Source organism: Lissotriton vulgaris, chromosome 7, assembly GCF_964263255.1.
Source record: "Lissotriton vulgaris chromosome 7, aLisVul1.2, whole genome shotgun sequence".
NCBI classification, from domain to species: domain Eukaryota; kingdom Metazoa; phylum Chordata; class Amphibia; order Caudata; family Salamandridae; genus Lissotriton; species Lissotriton vulgaris.
In genome coordinates, this window is record NC_141695.1 from 1,526,919,485 (window position 1) to 1,526,934,541 (window position 15,057).

The 15,057-nt window shown below is 45.6% G+C and overlaps 1 protein-coding gene across 1 annotated transcript in view; it reads left to right on the plus strand.

Annotated features, from left to right (window-relative positions):
- Positions 1 to 15,057, plus strand: part of NFATC2IP (nuclear factor of activated T cells 2 interacting protein) — a 637,099-nt gene that overhangs the window by 43,648 nt on the left and 578,394 nt on the right. The window lies entirely within an intron of this gene.

Consider the following 15,057-nt stretch of genomic DNA (forward strand, 5'->3'; position numbering starts at 1 on the left):
TCCCAACGTAAGCTTTACACCCGCAGGAGAACAATACAAAGTTGCATACAAACGTTTAAGCAAATCCAGACCCAAAAGATTTTCACCACAACCAGTAGTCAAAATCAACGGAGCTTCTAGCTCACGAGGCCCAATTGTAAGGGGCAAAGGGCGCGAAACTGGATTGCTAACGGGGGCGCCAGAGAATCCAACGGAAGCATTTGTTAAGCCGGACAAAGGTGCGCCAGGGAGTTTCGAATGCTTTATGGAACTTTTCGCTGCACCAGTGTCCAACAGAAAAGGCTCAACGACGCCCGATGTAGCAACCGCGACGTAAGGCCCTCTCTGATCAACCAGAACTGATACCACTCCCTCTCCTTGTCTTCGGCTGTCCTAGTAATTACTGTCGTCAGTTCCCTGATCGACGTAATAATCGTCTACATTGTACTGCGCAGATCGTCCTTGCGATGATCCACGTTGATCAAAGCAATTATCGGAATTTGATGAGTTATCTGAACGGTCATTTTGAGCACCACGACCTCTACCACGTGGTGCCTGCTGTGAACCACCACGACCTCCTCTAGATGAATTACCACTATTACGATCGTTTAGAACAGGACAGTTAAATTTGATATGACCCTCCTGTCTACAATAGGCACATTGATTGTACCCCAATGAAGATCTTTGGGAAGAGGAGTCATTACGAGATTGTGATCGGTTCGATTGCGACTGCGATCTATTTTGTTGCGAAGTATTCTGATTCGAACGTGGAGGATAGGCCTGCTGTAACAACACTTTAGTTTTGAGTTCTTTCGTCTTTTTATCAGCACGGTCGTTCTCTTCTTTCTCTCTATTCTCATAGTATTGTGCCGTGGCCAATATTTGAGCTGAAGTAGAAACGGCCCACGCACTTTCTGAATTCTTCAATTTATTGCTCAAATCGGGCAATAAATTTGAAACAAATTTGTCTACGAACAACCGCTGACCACCCTCAGTACCCATATCCTGGCCACTATGGTCGATGAATGCCTCCTCGAATCTCGTAAAGAAGTCGGAGACACTCTCGTCCTTCTTCTGTCTACAAGCTGACAATTTATCCCAATTCACTCTCATAGCTGGCATAAGAGTTTTCATTAACGTGATTATTCTTTGAGGAAGAGCAGCAATCAGCTGTTCGGGTTTAGCACCACCAGTTTGCAAACCATCCGCCGCTACAATGGCAGCCCAATCACCACCTAATTCATTTGGGTGATTTTCCTGACGAATCTTAGCCCATACCGGTTGCGGTACAACATTGCCGAACAACATGTCGATATCGGCAAGATTCATTATCGTAGCGTCTACGAGCTGCGATAATTCCTTATAATACCCTGTAGGATTTTTGCGAGGGTCGGGCAAAGATTGCTTCACCTGTAGCACTTCTGATCGTTTCCATGGGAGATGGATCCATACTCTCTGGAAATGTGGCAGAATAATAGGAATAGCATTAGCATCACCTGGCATCCATACTGGTGGAACTTCACGCATAGGAAATTGGCCAGACTCATCTGGCTGTCTTTCAACATCCTCAACAAACAAGGCTTGAGGTATAGGAGTGGGACGAAAAGATAGCAACCGTTCAACCGCACGTCGAACGTTGGTATCCACTATCAGTCCAGTCGAGAACTGAAGCTGCAAATCAGACAAAGCGGTCAGCACCTCGTCAGGTGCGTCGGCCGATATCTGATCGCGAAGGACCTTACACATTTCCTCAAACAAATCTTTGGGTTGGTATATTGAATTGACAAAACGTGTCGAGTACAACACGGGGTGGATTTCTAAGAGGATGCATCATCCAACCCATCGCCATATTATATAGCGAAGCGCGTTCCCTGTTACCAGGAAGCTGACTACGTCTCTGAGGACCATCTGAACCAGCGGACCCAAGAACGGGTCCGAGCGAATGAAAGAAGCTAGCCGCAAGAGGAGAATTACGACTACGAGTAGAGGGAGGAGTATAGGACACAGGACTAACAAGCGAAGGAGTAGAAACAGAAGCAACAGCAGGAGTTAACAGAGCAGGAGCAGTAGCGGGAGCAGGAGTATGTGGAAGCGGAGGAGCAGTAGGGATAGCAACAGGCAAAGGAGCAGGAACAGTCGGAAGAACGGGTGCAGATTTGAGGAACAGGCAAAGGAAGAATAGGTGGAAGAATAGGTACAGGAGGAACCACAGGAGCTGCGGTACCCTGTACGTACGGAGGTGGCGACTTCATAAGATAGGACATTAAAGGATCCTCAACTGCTTCTTCCTTCTTTTCCGACTCCGTAGGCAACGTAGGATAGCATTTATCTATAGTCATACGCTGTAATCTATCAAACACTTCCTTTTCCTTAACCTCCTTATCACGCTGAAATTGCTCTGCTTTCTTTACAATAGTAGCAACACCATCTCTCTGATTTCGTTTAGTCTGTCTGATTTCTTTCTGTCGGGCTTCTTTACGCCACAACCGAAAGGCATCAAACATGGCCGGCCTTGACTTTTTCTCGAACAATTTAGCCTCTAAGTTATCTAGGATCGGGGTCTCAAAGCTACCATGAGGTGGCCAGCTAAGGACACCGTCCTTCTTAGTATAGCGAATCCAATAATCATTAAAAGTAATCGGGCCTAGCCCATGTTTACTGTACAGTTCATAAGTCGGAGTTCCAACCGGAGGTATCGGACACGAGTCCTCCAGTCGGGAATCCGCACCACAAGGTCTGAAACAACTAAACAAAGTACTGCGACCAGGCATCTTGCACACTAGCCGAGTTTCACAAACTTCAAGGGTTACGGGATTTACCAAGTCCCAGCAAAAGCAAAAACCCTCGGTTTTTGGCGGCTGCAAAGTACCAAGAACTACAAATGCAATGGAACCATGCAACCACTAAGCAACCACAACCAAGAACTCTGGGAGCGACCCACAAATACTTAACTCAAAGATCGATGGCGTCACCAGGAAGGCCCGTCAGTCGTCTCGCTATACCAAGGTCTACGCCAGGCGCCAAAACAGGTCTACAGTCAGGGCAGCAGTCCGTCGCAGCCGTCAGGAGGCGGGAATCTTCGCGGGAAAAGTCTTCGGGCCACTTGTTTCGACAACAGGATCGACGAAGCGGAGTGCACCTTCCCTCGGAGATTTCACACGAAGTTCCTCACGATCGTCGGGCTTGGACCGGTACCACTGATGCAGCCCCACGTTGGGCGCCAACTGAAGGACTGGGTTCTTTAAGACCCAGCGGTGCCAGGGGACAACACCTGAAACCTTCGTGGGTAACCTGCTCCGGCGTACGAATGACAGAGACACGGGACACTTCCTTCGGCGTCAAAGATTCAAGGTTTATTTGCTGCAGGGAAACGCAGAGATCACGGAAGTACAAGTGTAGTTCAGGGAGACTGCTTCAAATTGGTTCTGTGGATCGCTCCTTTTATACACGATTTTCCCATAGGTTTGCATAGCAGACAAAGGTTTACAACCCGGTTCCCACAATTATCCCCGAGAGGGGTCGCTTTGGTCACTTTGATACTCATAAGGTCCGGAACATAAGTGCGGAAACATTTGGCGGTTCCCAACTGTAAAAACCCATCTTCCCACCATTAGTACATTCCAAGCAGCAGATCGAAACAGGGACAGGTGTAGAGGAAGATGGAAACAGTGGGGAGATTGGAAAGGGTGTAAAAGGGGAGGTATCGGGAAACACGAGCTACAGGCATCAAAGGGACGTGCTTAATGAGATGCACGGCTGAGACAATAAACCGGCACGGCGAGATGAGCCTCGAGCGGGGCCATCTGCCTTACAGTATCATCCCCCTCGTCATAAAGACACTTACAAAGGACATGTGTCTTCCGCAAATATCTTGGGAGTCCCAGGGTCGCGAAGCGGACAACGTCCGTTCGCTGGCTACTTGAGGGCAAGAGACAAAATGGATGCTGTATCTAAGATGGAACCCGTGGGTACAGATGAAAAACCCACGTAGCAAACGAACGGTGTAAGTTAGCACAGCGAAACTGCGCACACTTACTGAACTCGTCATTTGCGGTTCGTAGATACCAGACTCTACCATATTCGTACGAGTCGAAAACACCACTTACAATTGTCACGGAACCTCAATAGAGAACATGGGACGTAAAGATAATGGGTAAAATTGATGTTCTTTGTTTTTTCCATCATGCAACAGTAGCTACTCATAGATGACTTGTCGATTCTCATGTTTTTCCTAGAATATACGTTGTTTCACCAACCACTTTATTGTATCGCTCCAAGTCATTTAATTAAGTTATTATACATGTCGTTATAAAGTTTTTAATTCATTTCACATATTAAAATCTTACTGCAAAATACTAATTAACTAATATTGTCCTCTCATTTTTCATTTGCATTTTACACTTGGCACAAATGAGACTAAGAAATACATGAGAGAAGTCATCTTTTTTTAAAAGGGCAACGTTGAAACCCAAACACAGTAAGCCACTTTTTGCACTGCAATTAGATACTTGGCTCACATGCCTACTAGCCTGTTGAACTCTGCGTGCTTCTCTCACTGTGAGGGAAAATTAGTATGCACCTGATTCTAATCGCTCTGCAAAGCATGATCACCAATCGAGAAGGCGCACCGCCATCATTACAAGCAGTGGCGTAACAAAACTTGAGGGGCCCCCCTGCAAAAACACAGGGAGGTCGCCCCCCGGCAGTCCAGCCCACCACCTACCACTTTGCCCCACTACACACATCTGGCATATTTTGATTTGAAACCAACATTTAAATGAAATGCCTCTATATAGTCTGTCTCAAAGTTCTAATTAGAAAGTGGTAAAACCCTCTTAACATATAAGGTACCCCATTTGTAACAATGTCAAAAGGAGAATATTTGAGGCAGCAATCGGAACAATTTCAAGGAGTGATCCTATTTCTCGGGCATGAAAGCAATAGGAACAATGCCAAAGAGCGGTCCTATTGTCTCAGGAACTGCCTAAGGCTGAAGAATAGCTGTGAAGGGTCTGAATTAGAATTGACAAGATTTAAGGCACACATATTAGACATGTGCAAGCAACACCATAAATAACACTGCATGTGCAAATACTTTCAAAGTGCACAATGAAGCAATCACCAGTCCAGCAATGAACAAAAATCAAGCATGTTTAGTAAAACAATTAACTTTCTTTTTTGCATCAAAATGAAAATACATTCAAAGTGCATGATAAAAACAAGTCCAGCAGTATGCAAAAATGAAGCCAGGTTAGTCAAACAATTCCCCGTTTAGTGTGTGCATAAAGGCACATATATTTTAAAGCAACTGGTAAGCAAGAACTACAGCACCATACAATAATGAAACCAGGTTAAATTAACAATTCCCTTTTTGAAGTGTCAAATATTGCAAAGTGACTAGCGAAACAGTAACAAGTACAGAAGGCAGCAACATACAAAAATCAAACCACTTTAGTCAACCAATGACCTTTTGGTCTGTGCTATGCAGAGTTTAAACATTCTGAACCTTTGCTACAATTTTAGTTTTTTTTGCTGAACTTTATGCACGAAATATATTTTCCATGGACCTAGATGTGCCAGCCCATGTGGTAATTAGGGCCATCATATTTGCACATGGCACCAGGAAAATCTTAAGGGTGTTAGGGGCCAACCTCCAAACATAGTTTTGGGACCCTTGTAAGAACAGTTTTGAATTTATGATCCTATTTCAGCTCTTTCATGCCCTCTTTGGGTGAGTCAGACAGTGCACACACACTAGTCCAAATTCCTATTGTGTTTATATATAATAATCCGGGATAGTGAAGCGTGTTTTCAATATTGTAACACAGCAGCATATTATTGCAAATAATGTCTGTGATGCTCTCCTATTTCTCATATGTGAGGTCCTGATTTGATCCAAAAGAAAATGTTATAGATATTGCATGAAACAAAACATTCTTCTACAAAATATGTATAATCAACATCACCAACATTGAAAAAAAGTTAAGGAAAGTTGTATTTAAAACAATCTGTTCAAGAATCATTTAATGCCATCAGGGCAAGGCTCTACAGAACAGAGCTGGATCTATCAGGGGGCCCCTTAAAGTCTGGAGCCCTGGGCCGGAGCCCACTTTGGCCATGCCTCAAAAAATCTCTAGATGGCATCTCGGTCTTCTTTTGGCATGCCCTCCCTCCTTCTTTTCCATGAATTCCTTCACTACCACTCGCCAACAATGCACCTCATCTCTCTATAGCACCTTTCTGAAAGACATTTCATTTTTTTAAAGCACCCCTCATAGTTCACTCGCACTCTGTTCTGTGATCTGCATGGTACACGTTCTTTGTAGCAGGCACATTAACACTCTGCGCTGTGTGGGTGACAGGAGTGCCCATGTGAGTTCAGTGAGACGACTCCAGTGTGAGAGTAGGGTAAGAGGAGTGATGACAGGGTGAGTGAGGTGACCATATGAATTTGGGGCGGATATAAGTGCAGAGTGGGATGAAAGAATGCATGGTTAGTGATGGGCTTTTTTTAAATGAGATTGCAGATTGAGCCGTGAGGGAGTGAAGTGTGACATGAGTGCAGGGTGAGTAGTGTGCTCATGTGACTACAGGGTGAAGAGTGCAAGTGCATTGTGATTGCAGAGTTGTCAGAGTGCAGGGTGAGCAGGTGAATGGTGTGAGTGCATTTTGATTGATGTAAGTGCAGGGCGAGCGTAAATGTGAAGGGCGAGTATTAGGAGGGAGTTGTTTGATGCAGGATGCATTCCTAAACACTTGAGTAACTCAGCATGTTGATGGCGGCGTAGGGTTTTCAGATATAAGTTAAACTATTGCTATTATGGCATTGATCAGGGTGGAGGAAATAAATCATGTGCTGATCTTGCAACAAACTTCCAGTCTTATGATTAGGGTTGCCAGCTCATTATTTTGATCTCGCAGACGAGGCAAAAATAAGCAGTCATCTAAAGCGTTCAGCACTAATCTGTGCATACTTTGAAAAACAAATATCAATAGAAAGCACTTTTAATTGTGTTCTAGGGCTGCCTGAATGATACATGACTGATAATTAAAGTGAACAAAGACCGAAAAGTCACATTACAAATCAATGCATACTTTATTTATAACCCTATTTAGTGAAAAGATTAGGCCTTTCCAGGGTCTTTAACAACATTTTGCTTGCATTTTTCTTTTGGCAACCTTACTTTATATTCCATTTCATGGAATGTATTCTCACAGTAAAGGTAAATTTCAAATGTAAGGAATTGGCAGAGTTGGGGCCCAGGGGGTACTGGAACCAGAAAAAAAACTAAGCCTCTGTAACCAGTTTACAAAGGTATGTAAATCTGCAAATGGTCTCTGTCCTCAAGGCAGTTGCCTTCAACCCCCTTGCTGCTGGGCCCGGAAGCTCAGGTCACCTGCACCCACCACACGTGGCACGCACCATTTAATTTGAGGCAGGACTGTTATTAGGCAACTCACTGGTGCAACCAACGCCGGCGAGAAAGTGTAGTGCTGTCTGTGTGTGCTACAGCATTGATGGGGCCCATGGAGGCTGGAACACTGGGCCTGCTGCAGTCATAGCTACCAAGGTTTCAGATTGCCATGTGACATTTTCATAATTTCTGTGTAATTATGAGTGACATTTAAACGACTGAGTGACTTTCTTGCATGCAAAATTATGAAACAAAGACTATCAAAACCTATAAATATCAGAAATTACACCTATTTGAGCAAGAAGAAACTTGAAGATCTTAAAACACCAGAAATGGAAGGGCACTTTGTCATAGAATGGTACAATATGGCCTCTAATTGTATAGTAGATGGTCATGTACTGTCTATTGTCTTTCCTTTCCACAGTGGCCAATGGGTCATTTCCAAGCCATGGCATCCTTGAAGAAGCACTCCTGCAGGGCATAGGAACTGCACCGCGGAACACAGGGCGCAGTGCTGGCAACGTATAACTAGCTTGATACAATCTAACTCCCGGGGCCAAGCATCATTAAAAAACACATACCTACACCTCATGCCAGGAAACAGAATTCATTGGTTTTTGCCAACCTACGGGTTGGAAGTGTGCTTTGTCAAAAGCTATTAGGAGTGTTTTATAACACAGGGATGCTGGGAACACTGTTTAAGCACATGAAATGGCTTGTGGTGCACATCATGACCAGTATGAAAATCCCCATGTTATATTTGGGGGTGAAAGGAATATTGAAAACACCTCCTGATACTTAATCTGCACATTCCCATGTGATTTTATGAAATAGAAGTTTGCTGTCTGCTGCAGAGGTGCCCCTAAGATTTCCGGCCTTTGCCCACACTGGGTCTTCTCCCTGCCAGCAATCAATCTGAAGAGCACCAGGACTCCAGGGCCTCTGTCCACGTGGGACCCAACCCAACAGGATGTGAAGCAGCCCCAACATGAATAGTTACAACACACAAATCCATCTTAGCTGCCCAAGTGTGACACTGACTCGCGCACGGACAGGCACCATACTGCAGTAGCCTCAGGCTGAGGCAAAAGCTGTGCAGTAATCTCAAGGCAAAACCAACAGCTAGTATGACTGTCAGAAGAAACCCACCTGTTTTAAATGATTACCCCAAGATGCAAATGAAGCACAGCTGCCAGAAAGCCGGCTGCATTTGCCAACAGGCACTTGAAACAATGTGCCTACGTACCTGCGGCATTGCAGCCAAGTTTTTAAGATTGCTGATGTGCGACATTTCAATTGAGATTGCAATCGCAGTACCCACTAAGGCACCAAAGGCATGTATTAGGCACAAGTGGTGTCAGAAGTGTAAGAGTGCAGATAACAGTCCCAACTTTTAAGGTTGTATGAGGCTTCGAACATATCCCAGCCCTAGACGTTCTGTTTTTTAAGCGCGAAAATGCAAACATCATTGAGGCCTTTTCTAGAAAAGTAAGGGAAATTGTAGAGCTACATCTTGTAAGCCTATCGCTTTGGTGAATCGGGTAAAACATATTTTTTTTTTTAATCATGATTGTGACAATCATCAGTCCTGCCAAGTACCACGCATTAGGAGTTAGAGTAACGTATTTTAATGTGGTGGTCCGCATCACCGCATTCAAAATGCATTATTCGCCATCTTTACTAATGGTCTGACCACCTGTGCACTGAGGGTAAAGCGGGGATTTGACTGAAAACATCAACATTGCCTTTACTGCTGCTAACTATGAGGGCTGGGGCAGATAAAGTGGGGCTTGCATAGCTGGTTCCTGCGGCAGGTCTACTCTGAACAGGACAGGCACATGACGGAATTTGTGCCCCTGTTGGCCCCCGGAGCAGCACACCTCCGCCTGTGGAACTGGCAGTTACTTTCTGGGGAGCTAGGCACTTGAACCCCCTCACTGTCACCCTGGCGAAGTACCAAAGGATAGCTAGCCCCAGCAGTTGCCAATGTACCAGAGTGGCAGTGCAGGGGCGAATCGGGATAATTAAAGGGGATCGCGATTCCTGAAGAGGCCAGAGGTAAGGACAGCCTGCTTCTTTGCAAAGAACTTCAGGCACGCTTTACAGCCTACCACCAGCACTCCACTTCGCTGCACATGTTTGTCACAGTGGTCTCAGCTGACTACATTAGCAGTTGAGACCTCACCTCGTCAGCTGCCGCAGTCTGTGACTGCCCTAGTGACGTAGCCTGCATAACGTCCGTGCCACTGCTTATCCGGGGATGGCACCTTCCCTGACTTGCTGCTTTCCAGCAAGGAACTGGCGCCAACCCCAGTGTCCGTGACCTTTTGGCGGCTTCACGTTCTACCGCTGGAGAAACATGATTAACGAATGGCGGGTAGTGTCAATCATACAACTCTCTACCTACTTCCATGCTCTAATGAAGCCTCTGGCTCCTGGGCTCTCACAGCCCTGGTGTTATGTTGGCAGACAATCACGGACTTTCGTGATGCTGCTTAAGGGGGATCTGGTCAGCACAAGCAGCGGCAGGAAGTATTTAATTATTTAAATTGATGCCCGCAGCCGGGCCCTGGGAATTGCTGCTGCCTCCCGGTGCTGGCTGAGTTTAAATACAGTAAGACTAACACTTGTGTTCGACCTCATGACCTGGCATGTGCAGGTTAGCGCCCTTGTATTTCTGGTGCTTTACAGCAGTTACACGATTATCTAAAAGTTTATTTGTGTAATTTCTGATATTCAACGATTACCCTAGTCTTCATTGCTTAATTATGCTCGTAACAAAGTGTCCCGCATAGTCGTTGAAATTTTAATCATATTTACAAAGAAATTATGAAAATGTCACACACAGCAATCTGAAACCTTGGCAGCTTTTGAATCCTCATGAATAAAAACTCGCACTGGAGCAATCCTCATGATCTCCGTCTCCACTTCGCAGAACGGAACCGAGGCCTTCATGACATTTCACTTTTAATCCCGGATCCCGCCCCACCCTGCATCCGATTCCACCCCCACCCTCTGACATGGACTCCTTTCTCCTCAGACGTGAATGCATGGACAGACTCACCTGTGGGCAGAAATAATTAAATGATGGCCTGCAGCCGCATGGTCCATTTCAGTCATCTCTGACCTCACCAGTCATGCTTGTGCAACGAACGACTGCGCCATGCACGTTACCATTTCATTAGTTTATACGAGTCACAGGGTGTGTTGAGAATTTAGTGGCCTGCCTTATTCCCAGGCTGAAAGATATTTATCTGACGTGAGATAAATGTGCGAGTTTGTCAAGTTTAAAATGCCCGGTTAAAACACGCATATAATTCATTGCAAATGTGTCCACACACCGTACCAGCGTCTAAAAATAATGCAGTTTATTCCTGACACTGCAACCAAAAGAAATCAAAAACCTATTGTTTAATTTAAGTATTAAATTAGCTACGAAAAGCAAAGTGTTGAAGACCAGGTTTCCACCAGAGCCTTCCAAAAGTGGCCAGTCTTACACTTTAGCGACAAAAAAGGTAAGGGTGCCATCACGGATACCACCTTCTTGAAATATGGTGTAATGTTTATTGCTAGTTTCAACGCGATACATTTTCCCGTATGCAACTTGGCTACACTTCGTTGTGAACGTTTTGTTCTGCTTCTTTGTATGTTCTAATAGTAAAAACATTATGCATCGTGGCGTTGTCTTTGTCATAAAAGTGTTTGTTTTTTTGTCGCCCAAGACAAGTTTGATGATAAAAGGGAAGTGTGTGGTGTTTTTTTTCTGCATACAGGTGCAGAGGGCAAGGCTTGCTTGCTGGTTCCCTCGAGCCGCTGCCCCCCCCCCCCCCCCCCCGCAATGCGGGGTCTGTTACGCCCATGGTCCCTTCACTCCTTTGAGACTGTGTCGGGCAATCACCTGATTTCTGCACTTTGGGATTGCCTAATACCTGGATTCCTGCATGCCTGCAGATTGAGGTTAGGAGTCTGCTTGGCCCTGCAGGAAGAGGGCCGGTCTAGGAGGTGAAGCCAGTATGTGCCTGATTGGGAGTGCCCAGAAAAAGCAGACCGATTAAAGCCGGTAGCAATTGTGATGTAAAGCATCTCCCAACAAGACTTGTTTCAAGTCTGTTCTTCAGCAGATCATCCCAGTTAGGTCCGCAGCTGCTTTGGTGATCATATAGGCTGGCTATGGTGTACACCTGCCTCTGTGTTCATGAGCTGGCCAGACCTGGCAGAAACTGCTGAACCCACAACTGAGCAGTGTTCCGGAATTACCAATTGACATTAAAGCAATTTCAGACACCACATATGTAGATGTGGGCTGTGCGCAGCTTCCTCTGTGGCCTCAGGGTGCATCTGTTCACCAGAGGCCTCTGCCTGCTGTGAAATGAACCTGCTGAGTTTGTGCTAGACAAGTGCAAGGGCTTTAATGACTGAATTTATACCAGCTACACCACCCGGGGTAAATTCTTGAGCAAAGGAGTGAATTCATTTCATATTTGAGTTGGGTGCATAAGAATCTGTACATGAACCTTATTCATGCTGCTTCCATAATCACAGTGGATGGAGGGGAGACTCCCTTGGGGTCACCCAGGTGGGAGATAGCACGTAGGAAGATGGGGGCATAGCTTAAGTGTCCTAACCATAATCGCTACCTTGTATTCTGGATTGAATCGTGAAATATGAAGTCGTGCTTGGAGGTTTAAATTATTTTCAAAGAGACCAGCCCTGACCGGACATTGAAATTGTGGCAGTGACAGGTTTCTGAGCTCTAATCCTCACACTGTCGCCCTGAGAACACGGACTGCTCAGCCTCGCTACCAGAGAGTCTAGTGCAGAAAGGTTTGTACACGGCTTAGCTACAGTAGAATGGATCCCAGGACGCAAGTGGTGAACTACATCGATCCGACCACTGTGGTGTAGGCCCACTAGCCCTTGTCAATCCTGTGGCCTCCCTGCTAACTGGAGAACCTCAATCTGCCACCCGCTTTACTTTTTGTTGGTTATTGAACATTATTTTGCTCTGAAATCCAATTTGTCGTGTATCGGAGCACTTTACATGCACCAGTTTACTGACCGATGGACACATTCTATTTATTTTTTTTAGGTCGAAACTATAGCTGCAGCGCGCATGCACTGCTTGCTTTGCAAGGCTTGCAGTATTCAGTATGGCATGGGAGATCCGTGGAAGCTCCGCCCATACGATTGGTTTTAGGCTTGTTAGTCGCGCCTCATGATGGCATGTCATTTGTATCTTTCCATGGTTACTGGCCCCTTTACTTCGATTCAGAAAAGGGGGTGATGATGAACGGAGTGTCTGAATTAAGCAGACCACTCTTACCTAGTCCAAAGATCAGGGCTTGATCCATCACCGTTTTTTAGCTCACTGCACCATCCCAGCTCAGAACCTGGCTACATGCAAATTAATCTGTTCCTGTCCCAGTGCATGATGGGAACAGGGCAAACCAAACTACCAAGCCAATTCTTATACTGGGAAGGAAACAAGCTTCCGGGGACCGGTTTCTGGCATTTCAGCAGTCGTCGGCCCGGCTTGCTTGAATCCTGATGGTGCAATGAGCAAGGGACTCACATCTGAGTATACCCTTCCACGCTTATGGTGGACAAAATGATTCAGAAAAGGGGGTGGTGATGAACGGAGTGTCTGAATTAAGCAGACCACTCTTACCCAGTCCAAAGATCAGGGCTTGATCCATCACCGTTTTTTAGCTCACTGCACCATCCCAGCTCAGAACCTGGCTACATGCAAATTAGTCTGTTCCTGTCCCAGTGCATGATGGGAACAGGGCAAACCAAACTACCAAGCCAATTCTTATACTGGGAAGGAAACAAGCTTCCGGGGACCGGTTTCTGGCATTTCAGCTGTCGTCGGCCCGGCTTGCTTGAATCCTGATGGTGCAATGAGCAAGGGACTCACATCTGAGTATACACTTCCACGCTTATGGTGGACAAAACGATTCAGAAAAGGGGGTGGTGATGGACAGAGTTTTTACCCAGTCAACAGATCTGGGCTTGATCCATCACCGTTTTTTAGCTCACTGCACCATCCCAGCTCAGAACCTGGCTATATGCAAATTAGTCTGTCCCTGTCCCAGTGCATCATGGGAACAGGGCAAACCAAACTACCAAGCCAATTCTTTCACTGGGAAGGAAACAAGCTTCTGGGGACCGGTTTCTGGCATTACAGCCGTCATCGGCCCGGCTTGCTTGAATCCTGATGGTGCAATGAGCAAGGGAATACTGGAATCCAGCACCTTTCCCACTTGAATGTGCCCTGGATCTGCCCTGCTCTTCTCACCTCTCCCGGGACAGGCTGCCATGTCCCATAAGATGAATGCCACCTGCAAACCAGGTCTTCCCTAGCAATACTAGTCACTGTGTCAACTGGTCCCTTCTTATCCTGCTGCCATGCTTCTGCGAAAAAGCATTGCAAAGTGAATGGGTCTGCAAAATTCCAAATCTGACTTATTTATGTGTTACAAGAAGTCCAAACCAGACTGCAGTACCGACGCGTTTTACTTGATATATTTAGGACCCTTTGTGCTCACTCGCGTTGTATATAACACGTGGGCGTGAACAGGACTTTGATTTTTAAAACATTTTCTTCCAACTGCCTAGATTTAACTTTCTTCACAGGACAAACAACCAACAGATGTCAGTAATCCCTTTAGCATTCTCTAGAGTCTAGTCCTTAGTATTCTCTAGATTCCAGTCCATATAAATGGTCTTCCATGAGCACCCGTAGAGCATTTATTTTTTAAATCTTGTATTTTCAATGACCTGACCAACGAAGGCCCTGATTTTATAGTAAAAACAGGGCTTTGGACAATACCATTTCCTGTTGAAAGGCAACATTTCTCTCCATGTGTTCCCATACCTGGCGTGCCACGCAGGATGGTGCTTACTTTCCCTCCACGTTAAAGAACAGTAGATGTTTCAGCACCCAGGGTAATGTGCTGCATAGCTAAATACATATAAGGTCCCAAAGGCCAGACCGATTGCATTGCAAATGCTTGTTAGGCATGGAGAAATTAAGTGATTTGCCCAGAATCACAAGATGTTGAGTGTTGTTGCCCAAATGTGAACCCGGTTCCCCAGGTTCAAAGTCAACTGCTCTAGCCGTAAGGCTACATCCTCTACCCAAGAATCAAGTATACTCTTAACTGTAGGTATAGGTATAGAAAGACTCTGCAACGAGCACTACAGCTTCACACTGCCTGCTAAAACAGAGTTTCTCCCAACCTCAATACTTGTGCTATTTCTCCTGCTCAGTGAAACAGCTGTTCTTGCCTGACCATTCTTTAGCGGCTTCCAAATTTTGCTTCCATTTGTTGCTCTAGAATTAATCCGGTCTCACCCTGGCTTAAATCTAGGCAGTTTTAAGATAGAAGGGTGGATGTTCAGAAATATTTTGCAGTCCCAAAACCTGTATTTTGTAATTTGGGGCTTTGTGGTTATGATGGAGAAAAGGCACAGTTCTGAAATGGTTTGCATCCCTTAAAGTGGAACCTGAGCCAGGGGAAAAGCTTCCAGTATCTGCACGCTCCACCATGCCTTGCGGTCTTTTCCCTAAAAGATAAGGGGATTTAGTGAAAAAAGAATAACCTGTAGACTGATCTTGTCCTTCACACACCCAAATCACTGCATTCCCAGCCCATTCAAT